We start from the raw sequence: 17,175 nt of genomic DNA, 5'->3' as shown, positions 1-17,175 counted from the left end.
GATCATATTGAAATGGAAGGAGTAACATAGTAACATAGTTATTAAGGTTGAAGGAAGACTTTAAGTCCATCTACTTCAACCTATAGCCTAACCTAACATGCCCTAACATGTTGATCCAGAGAAGGCAAAAAAAACCATGTGGCAAAGAGTAAGCTCCACATTGGGGAAAAAAATTCCTTCCCGACTCCACATACGGCAATCAGACTAGTTCTCTGGATCAACACTCTATCAAGGAATCTAGTATATATAACCTGTAACATTATACTTTTCAAGAAAGGCATCCAGTCCCCTCTTAAACGTAAGTAATTAATCACTCATTACAACATCATACAGCAGAGAGTTCCATAGTCTCACTGCTCTTGCAGTAAAGAACCCACATCTGTTATTATGCTTAAACCTTCTTTCCTCCAGATGTAGAGGATGCCCCCTTGTCCCTGTCTCAGGTCTATGATTAAAAAGATCATCAGAAAGGTCTTTGTACTGTCCCCTCATATATTTATACTTTAAAATAAGATCACCCCTTAACCTTCATTTTTCCAAACTAAATAGCCCCAAGTGTAATAACCTATCTTGGTATTGCAGACCCCCCAGTCCTCTAATAACCTTCGCCGCTCTTCTCTGCACCCACTCTAGTTCAGCTATGTCTTTGTTATAAACTGGAGACCAGAACTGTGCACAATATTCTAAGTGTGGTCGAACTAGTGACTTAATAATAATAATAATCTTTATTTCTATAGCGCCAACATATTCCGCAGCGCTTTACAGTTTAACAGTTTCAAACACAACAGTCATAGGTAACAATGTTAACAATACAGTAATAAAGCAAAATAAGACGACCCTGCTCATGAGAGCTTACAATCTACAATGAGGTGGGGGAGATACAAAGTACAGGTGTGTATTTACAATGATGTAGTTACAATGATGGTCCAGCCATCTTCATGAAAGTGGGGGGTAGATGGAGATACTGAATGGGCTACACACACACACACAAACATAAAATGAGTTTGATTAGGGAACGTGATAGGCCGCTCTGAACAAATGAGTTTTGAGCGAGCGCCTAAAACTATGCAAGTTGTGGATGGTCCTAATATCTTGGGGTAGAGCATTCCAGAGGATTGGCGCAGCACGGAAGAAGTCTTGTAGTCGGGAGTTGGAGGTACGGATTAGTGCAGAGGTTAGTCGAAAGTCGTTTGCAGAGCGCAGTGGTCGGCTAGGCCGATAGACAGAAATGAGGGAGGAGATGTAAGGGGGTGCCGCACTGTGGAGAGCTTTGTGGGTGAGAACAAGTACTTTGAATTGTATCCTATAATGAATGGGCAGCCAGTGTAACGACTGGCGAAGAGCGGACACGTCCGAGTAACGATTAGCCAGATGGACGACCCTGGCTGCCGCATTAAGGATAGACTGGAGAGGGGAAAGTCGAGTGAGGGGGAGGCCAATTAATAGAGCATTACAGTAGTCCAGACGGGAGTGGATTAGGGCTACAGTGAGAGTTTTTGTTGTCTCCATGGTGAGAAAAGGGCGGATTCTAGAGATGTTCTTTAGGTGTAAGCAGCACGAGCGGGCAAGAGATTGTATGTGGGAGGTGAAGGAGAGATCCGAGTCAAACATAACACCCAGGCAGCGTGCCTGCTGCCGGGGTGTTATTATGGTACCACCCACGGAGAGGGAAATGTCAGATTTAGGGAGGTTAGTAGAAGGCGGGAGCAGAAGAAGTTCAGTTTTGGAGAGGTTGAGTTTCAGATAGAGAGCAGACATGATGTCAGAGACTGCGGACAGACAGTCAGTGGCTTTCTGTAGTACAGCAGGAGTAACGTCAGGGGATGACGTGTATAGTTGTGTGTCATCAGCGTAAAGATGGTACTGAAAGCCAAATCTGCTGATGGTCTGTCCAATTGGGGCCGTGTAGAGGGAGAAGAGAAGGGGGCCAAGGACAGAGCCCTGAGGTACCCCGACAGCGAGAGGAAGAGGAGATGAAGTGGAGCCAGAGAACAGAACACTGAAGGAGCGGTCAGAAAGATAGGAGGAGAACCAGGAGAGAGCAGTGTCCTTAATGCCTAGTGACTGAAGCCTAGAGAGTAAGAGAGGGTGGTCAACAGTGTCGAAAGTTGCAGAAAGATCGAGAAGAATGAGCAGAGAGTGGTCACCATTACGTTTTGCTGTCAGAAGGTCATTGGTCACCTTGATGAGTGCAGTTTCTGTCGAATGTAGGGGGCGGAAACCGGACTGTGAAGGGTCTAGGAGGGAATGAGTGGAGAGGTAATGGGTAAGGCGGGAGTAGACTAGGCGCTCCAGCAGTTTTGAGATGAAGGGGAGATTGGAGACCGGTCTGTAGTTGTTTGTGCAGGATGGGTCAAGGGTGGTTTTTTTTTAGTAATGGAGTAATGATGGAGTGTTTGAAGGAGGAGGGAAAAATGCCAGAGGAAAGGGAGAGATTAAAAATTGTAGTTAGGTGAGTTGTGATGGCTGGAGAGAGAGACTGGAGGAGGTGTGAGGGAATGGGGTCGGTGGTGCATGTAGTCTGGCGAGAAGAGGAGAGGAGCCTGGAGACTTCTTCTTCTGTGATGGGATCGAATGTGGAGAGTGACCCAGGGGAGATGCAGGGAGGAATTGCAGGGAGGAATGGGAGTCATTGCACTTGGTGTCTGGGAGCTGATTTGCTGACGAATATTGTCTATTTGCTCTATAAAGTGGGAGGCCAGGTCATCAGCACAAATGTCTGTGATAGGGGCTTGTGCTTTTGGCCTGAGGAGGGAGTGAAAGGTGTTAAAACTTGTATAGAGGTAAAATTATGTTCTCCCCATGAACATCTATGCAACTTCTAATGCATCCCATTATTTTATTTGCCTTTGTAGCAGCTGCCTGACACTGGCCACTAAATGTGAGTTTGTCATTCACCCATACTGCTAGGTCTTTTTCATTGATGGTTTTGCCCAGAGTTTTAGAATTAAGCACATAGTTATACATCTTATTACTTCTTCCCAAGTGAATGACCTTACATTTATCCCCATTAAAGCTCATTTGCCATTTATCAGCCCAAGCTTTTAGTTTACATAAATCATCCTGTAATATAAAATTGTCCTCCTCTGTATTGATTACCCTGCAGAGTTTAGTGTCATCTGCAAATATTGAAATTCTACTCTGAATGCCCCCTACAAGGTCATTAATAAATATGCTAGAAAGAAGAGGGCACAATACTGGCCCCTGTGGTACCCCACTGCTATTCGCGACCCAGTCCGAGTGTGCTCCATTAATAACCACCCTTTGCTTTCTTTCCCTGAGCAGTTCTTAACCCACTTACACACATTTTCCCCTATCCACATTATTCTCATTTTATGTATCAACCTTTTCTGTGGCACCGTATCAAAAGCTTTTGAAAAATCCATATACACTACATCCACTGGGTTCCCTTGGTCCAATCCGGAACTTACCTCTTCATAGAAACTGATCAAATTAGTCTGACATGAACGGTCCCTAGTAAACCCGTGCTGATACTGGGTCATGAGGTTATTCCTCTTCAGATACTCCAGTATAGCATCCCTTAGAATGCCCTCCAGGATTTTACCCACAGTAGAGGTTAAGCTTACTGGCCGATAATTTCCGAGTTCAGTTTTTGTCCCCTTTTTGAATATTGGCACCACATTTGCTATACACCAGTCCTGTGGTACAGACCCTGTTGTTATGGAGTCTTTAAGGATTAAAAATAATGGTCTATCAATGACTGTACTTAATTCCTGCAGTCCTCGGGGCGGATACCATCCGGGCCCAGAGATTTGTCAATTTTAGTGATTTTTAGGTGCCGCCGTATTTCCTGCTGGGTTAAGCAGGTGACACTTAATGGGGAATTTTTGTTATCACTGATCATATTGTCTGCCATGGGATTTTCTTGTGTAAATACTGATGAAAAAAAGTCATTTAGCATACTGGCTTTTTTCTCATCCTCCACCTCCTCATCCACCATTTCACCCTGACTATTTTTAAGGGGGCCAACACTATCATTTTTTAGTTTCTTACTAGTATCATACCACTGCAAATCTACCAAGACTCGGCCGTCTCACTAAACTGTCATCTCAAACAAGGAAAAGACTGATCAGAGATGCAGTCAAGAGGCCCATGATCACTCTGAATGAACTGCATGTTTGAAGCATGATATGTGGGAAAAGGTTGAAAAGTTCCAGGGGGCTGAATACTTTCGCAAGGCCCTGCATATATTCATAAATTCTTCCCATCTGGAGAGACCAAAAATTGGAATTTTATCCTGGAAAATTCAAATGTGACATATACCAATGTACTTCAAGTGAGAGAAACCGACACCATGTAAATGCTCTGAATTCCCAAAAAGCTTGCATGAAATTTCTGATCAACAGGGATCACAGGTGCAACATTAAAACAAGGCAGTGTACAAAAATGTGGGAAGATAGAAAGTGACATTCATTGTCTCTTAAAAGTTCTTTTTGCTAAATAAAAATTAAAACAAGGGTGCAGGAGTGAATGGAACACACATAGTCCCATATGTGTTCCATTTCTCACTGTGTCCATCTTTTACCTTTGATTCATAAAATTGACTTTTAAACCCTTCATGATGGAGCCCTTTTTCATTTTTTCATATCAGTTTTTCACTTTCCTTATTTCCAGGGCCATAACTTTTTAATTTTCAGTAAATATGGCCATGTTACTGCTTGCTATTTTCAGGACAAGTTTTACTTTTAAATGACACCATTGGTTTTACCATATTCTATACTCAAAAATGGGAAACAATTTCCAAGTGCAGTGAAACTGCAAAAAAAGTGCAATTTCACAATTGTTTTTTGGATTTTTTTTTACAATGTTCACCAAATGATAAAACTGACCTGCCACTATGATTCTACAGGTCATTACAAGTACATAGATACCTAACATGTCTAGGTTCTTTTTTATTTATGTGGTGAAAAAAATTTGAAATTTTGTTAAAATAAATGAAAAAAAAATTGTGTCATATATCCCGAGACCCGTAGCATCTCCATTTTCCAGGTTCTGGGTCTTGAGAGCTTATTTTTTGTGTGCTGAGCTGATGTTTTTAGTGATATCATTTTGGTGTGTATACAATCTTTTGATCACCCGTTATTGCATTTTAATGCAATGTTATGGCTACCAAAAAAAAAAAAACCTGGGGTTGTGATTTTTTTTCCCTGTGCCATTTACTGATCGGATTAATTATTTTTATAGCTTGATAGATCGAGTAATTATGAATGCGGCGATGCCAAATATTTATGTTTGATTTTTTTGTGTCTTTTTTTAATGGGGCGAAAGGGGGGTGATTGGAACTTTTATATATTTTATATTTTTAAATATTTTTAAAAACTTTTTTTTACACTTTGCATGCTTCAATAGTTACCATGGGACACTAGAAGCTGCAGTTGTCTGATCAGCTCTGCTACACACAGGCGATGATCAGATTGCCTGTATGTATCAGAATTGCTCACTTGCTATGAGCGCCGACTACTGGGCTGCGCTCATAGTTATCTGGCTATGACAACCATAGAGGTCTGATGGATGCCTCTGGTTTTAATGCCAACCCATCAGAGACCCGCGATCACATGACAGTGTCACCGATGGGCGGCATTTCCTGCATGTTTGCCAGAAGTGTGAGTTAAATGCTGCTGTCAGAGATTGACAGCAGCATTTAACAGGTTAACAGCTGCGGGTGCATTGCAATTCCACCTGCGGCTGTTAGAAGCACATGCCAGCTGTTCAAAACAGCTGACTTGTGCCTGGAAAAATGCCAATGCCCACATCAAAGGGGGAGACACAACATGCATAGTACTTGTACAATTCATTTCGTAAAGGGGTTAAAGAATGGTGAGTGAGACCTTCTGTCTTCCCATATTCATGTACCAACGTACATAGCAGTATCTTTGGAAACCCTTTCTTTTATTCCCTTTTTTCTGTGATTATTTTTCTCATGACACATTATACTTTACTTTAGCAGTGAATATATATTGAATTAGGTTTTTGATTTATCAACCAAAAAATGAAACATTGCACTTTCATGCATTTAAAGTGGTTGACCACTAATCGGACAATCTTTTCTCAATGGCTCTATCCACTATTTATGTTAAAACAGCCTATATTCACCTTCAGGGCCAGCATAGTTTCTTCTTTGTTGGCGCTAGATCTCCAATGGCTCATGTGACATTGCTATGCCCTGTAAAACCTACAACCGATCAAATTTTGCTTATCAGCCTCATTACTCTCACTTTAAAAGGGAATGAGAGAGTAGCAGCAGCACTCAGTTATTCTTGTCCGTTTTGTCGAAAGGAAAGGAGAGCGAAGCTGCCATTGATTGGCTGCAGTGCTCATGTTACATAATCTGAAATGGTGCTGGCATCAGTATAGGCTGTTTTTATTTTATATGAGGTATATAGAAATTAAGAAAGGAATATCTGAGTGGGGTGCAGCCTCTTTAATGTTTCTGTCCTTAAAAGAGATAGTCATACAACACAAATTAGTAAATATTTCCCAGATGTCTACTTGATTTTGGAATTGTACTTTACATGTCTGTTTATTTTTTTAAAACATTATACAGTTTATAAGCTTAGCAGCAATTTTTCACATTCTTAAGGAATTTTCAGAAACCAATTTTTTAGGGGCCAAATTCAGTTTTCAAGTACCTTTATTGGGATGATATATTACATTTAGGCACAGCGCACCGTTTTAAAAAATGCACCCCTTAAAGTTTTCAAAATAGTATTTCTTAAATTTGTTATCCCTTTACTTGCTTAACATATTCTAATGCAAAGTGGAATGAATAAGTGATTTATTTTTAACTAAAAAGTAGTTCTAGGTCCATTTTTTCTTATTGTCAAAAGGAGCAATAGGAGAAAAAACATCCCATAATATGTATTACAATTATTCCAAGTATGGAAATATCTGGTTGTATATCACTTTTTGGGGACATTCTAGGCTTCATAAGGTAAGTGGTAGCATTTACAAGTATAATTTTGATGGAAAGTTTAATGGTAGACATATTGCCTTTGTGGAATCCCCGAGGTACTTGTATACAGTGAAGGAAGTCATTTTTGATATTGTATCGCTCAATGTTAAAATTAACCTACCCTTTAAATTATAGACTGCTCATGTCTTTGTCAGTGGGGAAACTTACAAAATCAGCAAGGGATCATATATTTTTCCTCCACTGTATATATATTTTTTCCATACTGTTTTGGGTCCACTGTAAATGTATGATGCCTTTAATTTGAAGTGTTAGACATGGGCACAGACTAAGGTGAAGCACCCTTCCAGTTTTAGCTCATATACCATTGTTCATCATTATTGATCATTGTTTGTCTGAAATCTTCTTTTCATGATCTTTAGGTTAAGTCAAATAGTTATTTAGCTATTTGCTATCACTGTAGGGTTCATGTATGTGGATAGATCCATACTTGGCTGTGCAATATTTTTTCATGGTACTATAGCTGCTACATTGTTTGTTTATATGGTATGTCCTTCTTTTTTTAGAGTTACCTAGAATTTATAAAGACAAATTTCACTTTTTGGTTGTGAAAGGTAAAAGTCTAGTTTGTTTCATAGTTAATAGTTAATGATAATCTAAATTAAATAAGTTATTATTAGTGATGAGCGAATATACTCATTACTCGAGATTTCTCGAGCACGCTCAGGTGTCCTGCAAGTATTTTTTAGTGCTCAGAAATTTAGTTTTTATCGCCGCAGCTGAATGATTTACATCTGTTAGCCAGCATAAGTACATGTGGGGGTTGCCTGGTTGCTAGGGAACCCCCACATATACTTATGCTTGCTAACAGATGTGAATCGTTCAGCTGCGGCGATAAAAACTAAATTTCCGAGCACTAAAAAATACTCGGTGGACACCCGAGCATGCTCGAGAAATCTCGAATACCGAGTAAATTCGCTCATCACTAGTTATTATGTTTTTTTTAAATTGATGACCTCATTGGCCTTCGATATTACAACAGTGAGGGTCCATCTCTCAGCCCCCCTGCCTTTCAGAAGCCAAGCTGCAGCTCCTTCAATGTTTATAGTGGCTTTAGACTCATTTGTACTCACAAGGTGTTGAAGCATTGTCTCATTCCAGAGAATAGAACAGCTTTGCAAAAATAATTGTGTGTTTGCACATGCAAAGCATCCTGAAACTCTGAAGAGTATTTATAGAGAGGGAACTATGTGAACAAGTGTCATTTTACCACAGTAGGGAGTTGACATCTCAGCAAATATATTCTGATGATCTGTTCTGTCGATTAGAATATTCATTTTCAAAGGTTGGATAACCTCTTTAATGAAAATTGGTCCAATCATTGAAATTGTTTATTTGAAACTGAAATAATTCAAACTGTGAGGGGAAAATAGGAAAAGTAAATGAGAATACATCATCAATTTTTACATGAGCATCATTTATGATATCATGAGATCTATTTATGCAAATTTTTATTTAAATTATGGCCTATTTTGTCTTCTTAAGTAAACTATATTATAACGAGAAATCATTTCAAAATTATGGAAACAACATGTCCGAAAAATATGTGGGATGTTTTGTGTTTTAGCCTACAATTCTAGGTCAGGAAAAAACCTAATGTTTATATTATTTCATGCATTAACAAGTTTCAGAAGGAATTAATTGTATGACCATTCATGAGAATAAAAACAGCTGCAGCATTAAGAACTCTTTTAGTGTAGTTTAATCTAATTAGTACAATTCAAGACATGAATGACATTAAATGTTATTTACAATTCAAATCTTTTGCGTCACTAGACTTAGAGCTATTTTAATATTGCATTTTCCAAGTAAATGATAGGCTGAGTACACACAACCTTTATTTGGTATAGACAAAGAGTAGGAACTTATGATGTAAACAACATCATTATCAAGGGGCCTTATGTCAGCAACTGTATGTTACAAAAAAATAATTTTAAGCCCTTTCCATCTGGCTTATTGCTGCCATTATGAAAATTATGGAATTTATGCTAGTATCAAATCAGCAATGGAATAATAAGTGTAAAGAGCTTGTATTAGTCTTCAAATAAGCACTGAGCTGCATAAGTCCCAGTGATGATTAAACTAAGCTTCCCTGTTAACAATATGTGAGAACAGAATTTCAAGTTTATTTTTAAATGTCAAGGTTAATTATTACTTGTGAGCGGAAGAAAGAAAAAATTGAAGCTGGAGATCATTCTTTTAGGGATTCCTCTGAAGTCTAGTTCAATTATGTTAAACTTTTTTTCAATATGCATTGAGATAAAGCCCAGCGCTATTAAATTATCAACTGCCTTTTAATTTGAAAATTATTTTATTATGTAGCTTCAAAAATGCTTTTGGTAATCCGTGTTATTAATAACATTATCTCTTTTCTAGGTGCTATGTCAATAAGACATGGATACTATACATGTACAGGACTAAAGGTTTTCTTTCATTTCTAATTTTTTTTTTATCACAATTAATAAAAAAAACCTTTATTTCAAAAAGTAAGGTTTTTTTTAGAATTATTTTTTTTCAGTATTTCAATAGCATTCGTAATTCAAAATCAGGTTCCAAATCAACAGAAAAACAATCATTTTAAGGTTCACACCTATTTTTGATCTTAGCATACAAAGACTGATGAAACACGACAATACTGCAGTTTGAATAAGACTTTACAAGGATGATTAATGAATACCAGACAACTGTTAACTAAAGTGCAACAAGGGGAGGAAAATCTGCTCAAAATAAACCTATCCTCATTTTCTACAGTATAAGCCTACACATGACTTCTTCCATAAATGAACAAAAACAGAGGATGAAGAAAGTGGAATGGTTAGATCAGCCTGTCCTGTATTGAAATATTTTTGCAGTTTGCAAAAAACAGCAGTGAGCCATGTTCTGATTTTTTTGCTATGAGTCGATTTCCGTTGAATGTATATTTCATGTATAGTAATAGATCTTAAAGATGAAGACCCTTAAAATATGCAATAATATACAGCAGAAAGTTAAGATTATTGTTGTTGATATTACATTAGCACTCTAAAAATTAAACATTTGATTATTTCAATTATTATTTATTTCTCATAAGGTGTTTAGCGCTAACATGCAGATGATTTTCTATAATTATATGTTCTCGCGTATCTCTTCTTCTCATTGGGTCTTCCACTGGTATACTAAATATTATTTTTTATTTTAATTTCTGTGCCAAGACATGCACACATATCATTCAGTTGATCAAATATTTCTCTTGTACTTATGATGAGAACGCTTGGTTCATAGACACATTAATGAATAATTTACATTATTGTGTAGAAGTAAAGATGCATGGCACTACAGATATGTGGGAGCACAATTACGATTTGATCCTAAATTCAATTTTAACAAGAAACTTGGCACCCCTAAGGTACAGTAGATGTAAATTCATTTGACTTTTATTTTATTCTGAAACAGCAATCTGCTTTGGAAATCTCATATGACATTTTGGTATTTACAAATAGACTTTTATCAGAAACAGGCTGAATAAAAGGACAATGAATAGATATATAGCAAAGTCTCTGCCAGCAGTGCTGTGTTATTGTGAATTATCAATTGTAGGTATGTGCAAATACACATTTCAGACAATGTGCATTACCTGCAGTGAGCACTGGAGCAGGTAATCCTCAAATTGTCTTCCTCCGATTTCTTGCCCAGCTGATCTATCTGTCAGCCAAACCACACCCTTAGGTAGCACATGTTTGATGACATACCATCCTTATCATCCATCCTCTACTGCACGTCATGCACCTCCTACTTCTATATCAAAACAGCAAATATCCACTGTCAGTTATATGTTGAGGTAACAACCGTATGCTCCCAGTTACAGTTAGGTCCATTTATATTTGGACAGAGACAACATTTTTCTAATTTTGGTTATAGACATTACCACAATGAATTTTAAACAAAAATATTCAGATGCAGTTGAAGTTCAGAATTTCAGCTTTCATTTGAGGGTATCCACATTAAAATTGGATGAAGGGTTTAGGAGTTTCAGCTCCTTAACATGTGCCATCCTGTTTTTAAAGGGACCAAAAGTAATTGGACAGATTCAATAATTTTAAATAAAATGTTCATTTTTAGTACTTGGTTGAAAACCCTTTGTTGGCAATGACTGCCTGAAGTCTTGAACTCATGGACATCACCAGACGCTGTGTTTCCTCCTTTTTGATGCTCTGCCAGGCCTTCACTGCGGCGGTTTTCAGTTGCTGTTTGTTTGTGGGCCTTTCTGTCTGAAGTTTCGTCTTTAACAAGTGAAATGCATGCTCAATTGGGTTGAGATCAGGTGACTGACTTGGCCATTCAAGAATATTCCACTTCTTTGCTTTGATAAACTCCTGGATGGCTTTGGCTTTATGTTTTGGGTCATTGTCCATCTGTAGTATGAAACGACGACCAATCAGTTTGGCTGCATTTGGCTGGATCTGAGCACACAGTATGGCGGCTCTGAAGACCTCAGAATTCATTCGGCTGCTTCTGTCCTGTGTCACATCATCAATAAACACTAGTGACCCAGTGCCACTGGCAGCCATGCATGCCTAAGCCATCACACTGCCTCCGCTGTGTTTTACAGATGATGTGGTATGCTTTGGATCATGAGCTGTACCACGCCTTCACCATACTTTCCTCTTTCCATCATTCTGGTAGAGGTTGATCTTGGTTTCATCTGTCCAAAGAATGTTCTTCCAGAACTGTGCTGGCTTTTTTAGATGTTTTTTAGCAAAGTCCAGTCTAGCCTTTTTCTTCTTGATGCTTATGAGCGGCTTGCACCCTGCAACCCTGCAGTGAACCCTCTGTATTTACTTTCATGCAGTCTTCTCTTTATGGTAGATTTGGATATTGATACGCTGTTTTCCTGGAGAGTGTTGGTCACTTGGTTGGCTGTTGTGAAGGGGTTTCTCTTCACCATGGAGATTATTCTGCGATCATCCACCACTGTTGTCTTCTGTGGGCGCCCAGGTCTTTTTACATTGATGAGTTCTCCAGTGCTTTCTTTCTTTCTCAGGATGTACGAAACTGTAGATTTTGCCACTCCTAAAATTGTGGCAATTTCTCGGTTGGGTTTTTTCTGTTTTCGCAGCTTAAGGATGGATTGTTTCACCTGCATGAAAAGCTCCTTTGACCGCATGCTTACTTCACAGCAAAACCTTCCAAATGCAAGCACCACACCTCAAATCCACTCCAGGCCTTTTATCTGCTTAATTGAGAATGACATAACGAAGGGATTGCCCACACCTGTCCATGAAATAGCCTTGGAGTCAATTGTCCAATTACTTTCGGTCCCTTTAAAAACAGGGTGGCACATGTTAAGGAGCTGAAACTCCTAAACCCTTCATCCAATTTTAATGTGGATACCCTCAAATGAAAGCTGAAAGTCTGAACGTCAACTGCATCTGAATTGTTGTGTTTAAAATTCACTGTGGTAATGTCTATAACCAAAATTAGAAAAATGTTGTCTCTGTCCAAATATATATGGACCTAACTGTATATCCAGATAAGCTAAACTCGCACCTTGTCAAGTTGCTGTTGCTGCAGTTGTCACAGGTACTGTATCCCGCAGGTATCTAGAAAAACAGAAGACACAGACTGGTAAGTCCTCTATAGTGTGTGCACGAGTATGTGTACAGTACAGACCAAAATTTTGGACACACCTCATTTAAAGATTTTTCTGTATTTTCATGACTATGAAAATTGTACATTCACACTGAAGGCATCAAAACTATGAATTAACGCATGTGGAATTATATACTTATCAAAAAAGTATGAAACAACTGAAATTATGTCTTATATTCTAGGTTCTTCAAAGTAGCCACCTTTTGTTTTGATGGCTGCTTTGCACACTCTTGGCATTCTCTTGATGAGCTTCAAGAGGGAGTCACCAGGAATGGTCTTCCAACAATCTTGAAGGAGTTCCCAGAGATGCTTAGCACTTGTTGGCCCTTTTGCCTTCACTCTGCGGTCCAGCTCACCTCAAACCATCTCGATTGGGTTCAGGTCTGGTGACTGTGGAAGCCAGGTCATCTGGTGTAGCACCCCATCACTCTCCTTCTTGGTCAAATAGCCCTTACACAGCCTGGAGGTGTGTTTGGGGTCATTGTCCTGTTGAAAAATAAATCATGGTCCAACTAAACGCAAACCGGATGGAATAGCATGCCACTGCAAGATGCTGTAGTAGCCATGCTGGTTCAGTATGCCTCCAGTTTTGAATAAATCCCCAACAGTGTCACCAGCAAAGCACTCCCACACCATCACACCTCCTCCTCCATGCTTATCGGTGGGAACCAGGCATATAGAGTCCATCCGTTTAACTTTTCTGTGTCACACAAAGACATGGTGGTTGGAACCAAAGATCTCAAATTTGGACCCATCAGACCAAAGCACACATTTCCACTGGTCTAATGTCCATTCCTTGTGTTCTTTAGCCCAAACAAGTCTCTTCTGCTTGTTGCATGTCCTTAGCAGTGCTTTCCTGGCAGCTATTTTACAATGAAGGCCTGCTGCACAAAGTCTCTTCTTAACAGTTGTTGTAGAGATGTGTCTGCTACTAGAACTCTGTGTGGCATTTACCTGGTCTCTAATCTTAACTGATGTTAACCTGTGATTTCTGAGGCTGGTGACTCAAATAAACGTATCCTCAGAAGCAGAGGGGACTCTTGGTCTTCCATTCCTGAGGCGGTCCTCATGTGAGCCAGTTTCTTTGTAGTGCTTGATGGTTTTTTCCACTGCACTTGGGGACACTTTCAAAGTTTTCCCAATTTTTCGGACTGACTGACCTTCAATTCTTAAAGTAATGATGGCCACTCATTTTTCTTTACTTAGCCGCTTTTTTCTTGCCATAATACAAATTCTAACAGTCTATTCAGTAGGACTATCAGCTGTGTATCCACCAGACTTCTGCACAACACAACTGATGGTCCCAACCTCATTTATAAGGCAAGAAATCACACTTATTAAACCTGACAGGGCACACCTGTGAAGTGAAAACCATTCCCGGTGACTACCTCTTGAAGCTCATCAAGAGAATGCCAAGAGTGAGCAAAGCAGTCATCAAAGCAAAAGGTGGCAACTTTGAAGAACCTAGAATATAACACATAATTTCAGTTGCTTCACACTATTTTGTTAAGTATATCATTCCACATGTGTTAGTTCATAGTTTTGATGCCTTCAGTGTGAATGTACAATTTTCATAGTTATGAAAATACAGAAAAATCTTTAAATGAGAACATGTCCAAACTTTTGGTCTGTACTGTATATGTTTGGTGTATATATATATATATATATAAATATAAATATATATAAATATTTATATATGTGTGTGTGTGTGTGGTTATGTTCTCTGTGTGTACGTTGTCTGTATGTACAGTATGTGTTCTTTCTATGTACATGTCTGTATGTGTGTGCTTTTTGAAAACATATTTGTCTGTCTGTATGTGCTCTCTGTATGCATGTATCTATTTATACAGCTCTGTCAAAAATTAAGAGGCCACTGCAAAATGTTTAGTTTGTCTGATTTTTCTCTTCATAGGGATATTTTGAATAAAATTTTGTATTTGTTTTCTGAAAAGATGAAATGGTCAAAATAAAAACAAAAACTAACCAATGCTTTCAGACTTCAAATAATGCAAAGAAAACAAGTTTATAATCATTTAGAAACAAAAATACTAATGTTTTAACATGGGAAGAGTTCAGAAATCAATATTTTGTGGAATAGCCATGATTTTTAATCACAGCTTTCATGCGTCTTGGCATGCTTTCCACAAGTCTTTCACATTGCTCCAGGCGCAAAATTATAAGCAGTTCTTCTTTTTTTGATATCTTGTGACTATCATCCTCTTGATTACATTCCAGAGGTTTTCAATGGGATTCAGGTCTGGAGATTGGGCTGCCCATGAAAGGTTTTGATGTGGTGGTCACAAAATTTTTGCCAGAGCTGTATATGCGCTATTTATTTGTTTACCTCTGTGTGTATGTGCTTGTTGTATACATATATGTGTGCATATACAGTTAGGTCCATATATATTTGGACAGAGACAATATTTTTCTAATTTTGGTTATAGACATTACCACAATTAATTTTAAACAAAACAATTCAGATGCAGTTGAAGTTCAGACTTTCAGCTTTCATTTGAGGGTAGCCACATTAAAATTGGATGAAGGGTTTAAGAGTTTCAACTTCTTAACATGTGCCACCCTGTTTTTAAAAGGACCAAAAGTAATTGGACAGTTGACTCCAAGGCTATTTCATGGACAGGTGTGGGCAATCCCTTCGTTATATCATTCTCAATTAAGCAGATAAAAGGCCTGGCGTTGATTGAGGTGTGGTGCTTGCATTTGGAAGGTTTTGCTGTGAAGTAAACATGTGGTCAAAGGAGCTCTCCATGCAGGTGAAACAAGCCATCCTTAAGCTGCGAAAACAGAAAACACCCATCCGAGAAAATGCTACAATATTAGGAGTTGCAAAATCTACAGTTTGGTACATCCTGAGAAAGAAAGCACTGGTGAACTCATCAATGCAAAAAGACCTGGGCGCCCACAGAATACAACAGTGGTGGATGATTGCAGAATAATCTCCATGGTGAAGAGAAACCCCTTCCCAACAGCCAACCAAGTGACCAACACTCTCCAGGAGGTCGGTTTATCATTATCCAAATCTACCATAAAGAGAAGACTGCATGAAAGTAAATACAGAGGGTTCACTGCAGGGTTGCAGGGTGCAAGCCGCTCATAAGCATCAAGAATAAAAAGGCTAGACTGGACTTTGCTAAAAAAAATCTAAACAAGCCAGCACAGTTCTGGAAGAACATTCTTTGGACAGATGAAACCAAGATCAATCTGTACCAGAATGATGGAAAGAGAAAAGTATGGTGAAGGCGTGGTACAGCTCATGATCCAAAGCATAGCACATCATCTGTAAAACACGGAGGCAGTGTGATAGCTTGGGCATGCATGGCTGCCAGTGGCACTGGGTCATTAGTGTTTATTGATGATGTGACACAGGACAGAAGCAGCCGAATGAATTCTGAGGTATTCAGAGCCATACTGTGTGCTCAGATCCAGCCAAATGCAGCCAAACTGATTGGTCGTCGTTTCATACTACTGATGGACAATGACCCAAAACATAAAGCCAAAGCAACCAAGGAGTTTATTAAAGCAAAGAAGTGGAATATTCTTGAATGGCCAAGTCAGTCACCTGATCTCAACCCAATTGAGCATGTATTTCACTTGTTAAAGAGTAAACTTCAGACAGAAAGGCCCACAAACAAACAGCAACTGAAAACCACCGCAGTGAAGGCCTGGCAGAGCATCAAAAAGGAGGAAACATGGCGTCTGGTGATGTCCATGAGTTCAAGACTTCAGGCAGTCATTGCCTACAAAGGGTTTTTAACCAAGTACTAAAAATGAACATTTTATTTAAAATTATTGAATCTGTCCGATTACTTTTGGTCCCTTTAAAAACAGGGTGGCACATGTTAAGGAGCTGAAACTCCTAAACCCTTCATCCAATTTTAATGTGGATACCCTCAAATGAAAGCTGAAAGTCTGAACTTCAACTGCATTTGAATTGTTTTGTTTAAAATTCATTGTGGTAATGTCTTTATTGAAAATTAGAAAAATGCTGTCTCTGTCCAAATATATATAGACCTAACTGTATGTGCTCTATGCATACATGTGTCTGTATGTATGTGCTCTGTGTATACAAATATGTCTGCATATACGTCTTCTGTGTATGAATCGGGTGGTTGAATTGTTTAATCCAGAACAAAAATCATTATTTTCAGCAGCACATCTCTTTATGTAAACTGTAGGTATGCTACTGATAACATGAAACAGTATGGGGAAAGATTATCTTCATTCTATATTAGTCTGTGTAAAAAAGCCTGTAAACAAGTACCAAATGACTGAGTATTGTCGATAGGGCTAGTTAAATTGCCGGAATTCAGCTTATGTCAATGCAACCTAAATGTTTCTGTGTGATGATGCAATATGTTAGCATTTGTGACCCTGCTTCTAACTTTTGGACAGTGCCCCACTTTGTCTAAAATTGGCTCTGCTCTTTATCAACATCAAAATGCCTAGACCAATCTGCACCAGATTTAGCATATAGGTAAATCAAGCACTTCTGAAGGTTTTAGCCAAGGTTTAATCTTTTTTGAATTTACACTACAGTG

This window comes from Ranitomeya imitator, chromosome 6, assembly GCF_032444005.1.
Source record: "Ranitomeya imitator isolate aRanImi1 chromosome 6, aRanImi1.pri, whole genome shotgun sequence".
In the NCBI taxonomy this organism is placed as follows: Eukaryota; Metazoa; Chordata; class Amphibia; order Anura; family Dendrobatidae; genus Ranitomeya; species Ranitomeya imitator.
This window is presented reverse-complemented; position numbering follows the sequence as displayed.